The sequence below is a fragment of the Cucumis melo genome, chromosome 9, assembly GCF_025177605.1.
Source record: "Cucumis melo cultivar AY chromosome 9, USDA_Cmelo_AY_1.0, whole genome shotgun sequence".
In the NCBI taxonomy this organism is placed as follows: Eukaryota; Viridiplantae; Streptophyta; class Magnoliopsida; order Cucurbitales; family Cucurbitaceae; genus Cucumis; species Cucumis melo.
In genome coordinates, this window is record NC_066865.1 from 10,599,785 (window position 1) to 10,606,113 (window position 6,329).

Below are 6,329 nucleotides of genomic sequence, written 5' to 3' on the forward strand. Positions count from 1 at the left end.
TATTGCGTGAGATGTTGGAACTAACGAGTTTGGATAGGGCATTGTTGCAAAGGCATCTTCTGTTTCGTATGGACGACTTGCGGGGTTTCGTACTCAAGCCTGCGGATGAGACGGAGAGCTTTTTGTAGAGTCCTTCTATGAGACATGACGAGATAGTTTATGTTTGTACTGACCTAGGTTGCTTCTTATTTGCTTACTTTTTTTGCTATATGGTATTGACTGTTTATGCTTTTGCTATTGTAGACAACTACTTTTTTCCTCATGTACTCGAGTTGTTTATGCATATGTATTTTTTTTTTTGTCCTTCTACATCCGTTCAATTCTGTTCATAATGTTTATTTAAAATTAAGGAAAATAGTAACAATTTCACCCAGGCGTTATACCACGTAATTATATATGTTCAAAATGAGGGGACATCGCTATCGCTAATTACAAATAGGAAATAATTAATTTGTATTTTTAGAAAATGAATTTTAATAAATTTTTCACAATATGTGTAGAAATTAATTCCAAACTGGACAATTATCTTTAATAATTTAATAACATCACACATAGAATAAATTATTTACAATAAGACGAGTTCGATGCTTTCGTAAAAAAGTATGCAATAAGAATTTTTTTATCATATTTACAATCTCATTTAAAAAATATTATACTACATAAAAAAATATTAACCCAACCCATATAACACTTTCCCCAAATAAATTTTATCATAAATTCCGTGTAAATCTATTACCTGACTCTTCCCCAAACACATCTATAAGATATCATTTTCTATAAGCTTAATATTTTATGCCAAAATAGTCACCCATTATAAAAACTCAAATAAAAAAAATTTGCCGCTCAATATTTGAGTACGCGCCCCTCTCTTTTGCTCAAGCAGACGGCCGGCTGCGATACTCACGTCCATTCTCACACGCCCGACCGCCCTCCGTTCAACCGACGACGCCGCCGTCGTTGTGTCTGTCCAATCGCCATTGTCGCCAAAGAATAGTGGAGGTTGAGCAGTTTCCCTGATTCAGAAGAAATCTCCTTCTCTAAAGAAGCTTGCGGCCTCGAAGCATCTGGAAATTGATCTTAGAAGACAGGAGTTGGTCTCGTGGCTAGGGCTTTAACCGTTCGGAATAGAAAGTCTCGGTCAACGAAGTGGAGTGGGCTGAAAGCAGCAGAGGAAAAAATTTCTTTCAAGAGAACCTGGATCCTTTGGTTCGGGAAAAGCTGCTTCACGCTCTTGCCTCGGTTACTTTGCAAGCTTGCTTCTCAGCTTGCTTTGCTCTAAGTTGACCTCTTACCTTTGAAAAAGGTCAGACCTATTCTGAAGAAAGGATATTTCACCTTCGTTTACAATTGTATTTGAGAAAGAAAGTCCAGTGATTCAGGCACTGTCGTCGTCTACAAGGCAACACTCCAAAAAAGTTAGGGTTGTTTACATTTCAAGCTACTTGGTGAAGATTTTCCTTAAGATAAGAACAAAGACTCTTCTTCTTCTTTCTTTCTTCTACATCATTTTCCAACTCCAGTTGCTTTTGGATTTCGCTTTGGGATAGCTCATTTTAGATAGGGCTATTGAAAAATGAAAGGAGAAAAACCAAACCCAAGCTTATGGAAAAAAAAATTCCTATCTCTCCATTTTTATTTGAGTCCAAAAGGAAACCAGAGCATTGATTGCTTAGGGTGAAAATGAAAGGAACAAGTTTACATTCCTTTGTCTATTGCAACACACTCTCCTCTCTCCCTCACTCATTTTCTCAGTGTTGCTATTCTGGGAATTGTGTTTGTAAAGAAATAGGTGATCCGTTGCAATGTGGGAAATTATATGTTGAAATTTGAGATACTTTAGTATTTCAAGCTTCTTCAGGTATTCTTACGTATGTTAGTTTTGTGATTACTCTCCTATATTTCATCAGATTCAAGATCTTGATTGTAACTTTATTGAAATTGGTGGGAGGTTTCATCTTCCTTTTCAATATTTCATTCTTCATAAAATTGGAAGTTAGTGGTTTCTTATAATGTCTAAAATGAGTCATTATTTTCTGATATCGAGTGGAAAGATTTGATTTTAAACCAAAAGGAAGTAAGTTGGTTCTAAGTGAATTATGATTTCTAAGTTTTAATAAAAAAATTGACGTTCGCCCATAATTTATATCTCAAAATTTTGTATTTTTTAAGATTTCAGTTTCTTACCGATAGAACCGTAAAGTTCTGTCTTCTTTTTCCATTTGTGTTTTGACTTGGGACAACCAAGTGTGTGAGTATTTAGGACAAGTTGAAAGTTACTTTTAACTTTTTTTCTTATATAGAAAAAAAATAGAAAGCTCACGAGGATGATGTTCTAATTAACACTTATCCTGATGTTGCAGGTATTCCCCAGAGAAAATATGGTACATTGATCAAATGCTGAAGGTTCTCTCTGTGGTATAGTTTAAATTCTCATATGTTTTTCTTTATAATCTCCTATCTTTTAGATTCTTTAAATCATTTCTCTTAGATTTTTAAGGTTCTTTCTTAGATTCCTCCTTATTTTCTCTTCAATACTAACTTGGAGGTCTCGTGTTTTTCAGTTTAATATCGCGAATCTGACTATTGGATGCCAGAAGAAGCTAGAAATTGATGATGACCAGAAACTGTTAGCTTTCTAATCTCCTTTTTCTTCTTCAATCTGTTGTTTTCATCCCGAATGTGCTTTTTATTGTTCATATCTTTAACATTTTACATAAATACATTGGATTGGTGGCGTGAAAGTGTTACGTTTGCTACTAGAATCCATGTATTTTGTTTTAGCAACTCTATTTTGTTTTACATAAATATACATTGGATTGTTTTAGCATCAAAATCTCTGACCGTCCTCAACGTCTACCCTGTTTGGATCAGCTTGAATTGGACCTTTCTTATATTTTCTAATTCACGATATTTATATTTTTAACTTATTTTGAGTAGTCTATGTTTCAGGTAGTGGAAGCTCTATTTTTCATGTGTTTTAAAAAAGATATACGCTTTGTGAAGCATACACCCCTTTTCAACATGTCAGGGTTGTCTTGATCTTTCTTCCATTTGACAGGTTCTTGACAACAAACCTGATATTATTAGAGAAAATTATATGAATGAACTTTGCATTCTTCAAAATGATGTTCTGCCGTTTCCTAACGTGGTTGAATGTTATTAGTTGTTAATAAATTTGAAACATCCTTGCCCAGAAACTTGCACATTTTTGATAATATCATGTGGTCTAGCATTGTGAAGGTTGCTTTCAGTATCATAGAAGAAAAAGTGGGTCGTCCTCTTGAAGCTATTTTTAGAAAATTTTCGTCACAGATAATAGCAGCTGCGAGTTTGGGTCAAGTTTCCCGAGCTACTCCCCGAGACTTTGGCGAGGATGTTGCTATCAATGTTCTGATTAATTACTATAACATTATTCTTTTCCTCACATTAGAAGCAATTTGGGAAAATTATGCTGGGAAAGGGTTATCTGATTTTAATTTCCTAAGTGTGACTGGTAACGTCACTAGTACTATATATCTAGTTGATTATTGGAAAACATCTTATCTCAGTAGTGAATTCTTAGCTATATATACAGTAATTGAGTGCCGATGTTGGTTTTTCTGGCTGGCAGTTTTTTATTCTTCCAAATATCTTCAACCAACTAAAAAAAACTAATTGTTATATAATGAATAAAATTTGGAGTAAATAGTGAGGATTAAATATGCTTCGGTATCAAGTGGATAGGAGGTTTTCCTAGGTTGAGTATTAATGCCTTCAATCCGTTTTACAGGAACGAGATTGTAAATAAATGAGTGTATCATTGTCCCACATCTGGAATGGTTCCAATGAGTGATTGAAGTGCGCTCTTCTTTTTTCCTTTGGTAGGTGGGAGGAACTTTGAAGTAATTGGTTTCATTACTTCCTTGGTTAACTGAACTGTGCAGTTTGATGTGAGTTTGACCCGAACAGCTGACTGCGAGTTTGACGTGAACGACTCAGCAAGCTCCTAACTACAGTAAGCTTGGTAAGTTTTTGGATACGTAATATTATTACTTGTTTTGGAATTTGTCTCTTTCTTCCTGTCATTATTTTGGAGTTATTTTTTTTTATTGATTTGTTTTCTTTGGGACTTTAGAGGTGAGGATCACGTGGAGCAAATGGCATTACATTAGATAAGAACAGTTTTAAAATCTCAGGAAAATGGTTACTGTTAGTTTACAAACAGTATGCCTTTAGAGTTTCATTGATCTTAAAGAAGTTATTTTTTGAACAAAACGCAAGGGAAAAAGCTCATATGGTTTTATCCTTATAAAACATCTTTAGTAATTTATATTTTGTCTCATTTAGATTTCTCTCTCATTTTGTGCATTACACCAAAACTGAAAAGAGAAACTGTGGGCTGGGTGGTTTTTTAGTTACTAGTGAGTGGCACGGGTACTGTAACAACAACATAATAATTGGATCGTTTTCATTTTTACTTCCATTTTGGATGATGAATGCTTTTGGTTTGAAATCCAATCTAGCTACCGGGTTATCTTCCTATTTGATAGACTTGAACGTTCAAGCTTACAACATATAAGGGTGGAACATCCTCCCCTTGCATATATGCAGTTCCAACTTAACCATGAACATATTTTTCTCTTTTATCTCTGTTAAGTATTTACATCTTTTTAAATGGATTACACTAACTCTATGCCCTTAAAACAAAACAAGACCATGGTTAAACCGTTTGGCTGTGTACTCTCCTGTCTTCATTTTATTTTTAGCTCTTTTGAAATCACATTTTATTTGCGTTTGTTTTCCTCGTATCAATATTTTGTTGAACATTTGTAGATCTTGTCATTGCAAATATGAATTCCTCGAGTACTTTTTATTCTCCTAGATATATTATAGGACCATTACAAATAGCTCAAATAATATCTATCCATAAATATGGTATCTGTTAGCAAATCTATTGTCGTATGTTTGGTGAGAACTGCTGGAAATTGAAGATAATGGAGTACTCCAAATTTTTTAAGAAAAGAGAGCATTAGATGAATCAATTTTGAGCATCTTTTTTTCGTCGGTACCTTGATAGCTTCTATATAGGGTCACCTTGGTAAAAGGGAAGGATGTCACGTTTGAATTTGATCTTACATCATTCCTGTCAATAAAAAGTACATGAACATTTTGATTTTTTTGGGCTTTTTGAAATAATATAGTATTGGAAGAAGCAACCTCCTGTGTGGCTTTAAGATTGTGGAAGATAGATTTGTCGTCACGTACTCGAGACGACACGGAGTGATCAACGTCATTAAAAAGGGTTAATTTAAGAAAAAAAGGGAGTCACCACATATTTTTTCGGTGTGATTGAACACCAAATTAAAATTTAAATTAACCCTAAACCCTAAAGTAAATAAATTTTAAATAAAGTAAAAAAATTGTCTGCGAGAAAAAATTAGAGTTGAGTTCAAAAGTCGTTTGTGTACGAGGAAGGTGCTAGCATCTCATAACACTCATTTAGAAAACGGTGGTTAAATTTAGTGTCTTGAACAAAATTCATTTAGAAAAACAAAAGTTTCATGTGGGACGTGTTTGAACGTAATCGAATCAAAAGTTTGAGTTATTGTGTGAATATAATTGTTATAAGGGATCAATTTAACATTTCTTGTCTTCTACTCCCCATTCAGTTGATGTACAACCAATAGAGAGTCTCCAAGGACTCCTAACCATTTTATTTTCATTTCATAGGTCATTTGCACTCCCATCCTATTGCTTCATACTCGGCCATGTTGTTGGTGTAATCAAAATACAATTTAGCAGTTAAATAGTACCACTTCCCATCGGGGGACAATAAAATGGTTCCGACATTATGTCTTACTTCATTTGTACTTTCGTTAAACATCATTGTCCATGTATCTGGTAAGGTGTTTACTATATTGCCATGATATCTTCAACGGGAAAATCAAACTTCATGGGATCGTAGTCTTCAATCGATAATTCAGTTAGGCACAATCACACTATGCTTTATGACCTTTCTAGTAATGTAAACAATATCAAACTCTGATAACATCTATCGTTTGGCTATCCTTCATGATAAGGATGACTTTTTAAAAATGTACTTTACAAAATCCATTTTTTAAATAAGTCATTTAGTATAGTACTACATATACTGTCTTAATCTTTGAGTTGTCCATGCTACGTTGTAATATGTTTTTTCCAATAATGAGTACTTTGATTCATAATTTGTAAACTTCTTGCTTAAATAATAAACATCTTGCTCCTTTCTAGTAGAGTCATGTTGCCCTAAAACACATCCCATCCATCGATTCACTGTCAGGTATAAGATTAATGGTCGTCTTGGAGTTGGC

The 6,329-nt window shown here is 34.0% G+C and overlaps 1 long non-coding RNA gene across 3 annotated transcripts; it reads left to right on the top strand.

Moving 5' to 3' along the window:
* Positions 1–856: 856 nt before the first annotated feature.
* On the top strand, positions 857–6,089 carry LOC103503386 (uncharacterized). 3 transcript variants are annotated; one of them, XR_007823425.1, is made up of 6 exons: positions 857–1,858; positions 2,361–2,415; positions 2,562–2,626; positions 2,950–3,058; positions 3,865–4,003; positions 4,115–4,864. It is a non-coding gene; the product is annotated as an uncharacterized LOC103503386 (long non-coding RNA). The 3 variants fall into 3 exon arrangements; XR_007823424.1 differs by having other exon boundaries at positions 857–1,303; XR_007823423.1 differs by lacking the exon at positions 4,115–4,864 and adding an exon at positions 5,710–6,089 and having other exon boundaries at positions 866–1,303.
* Positions 6,090–6,329: the final 240 nt, after the last annotated feature.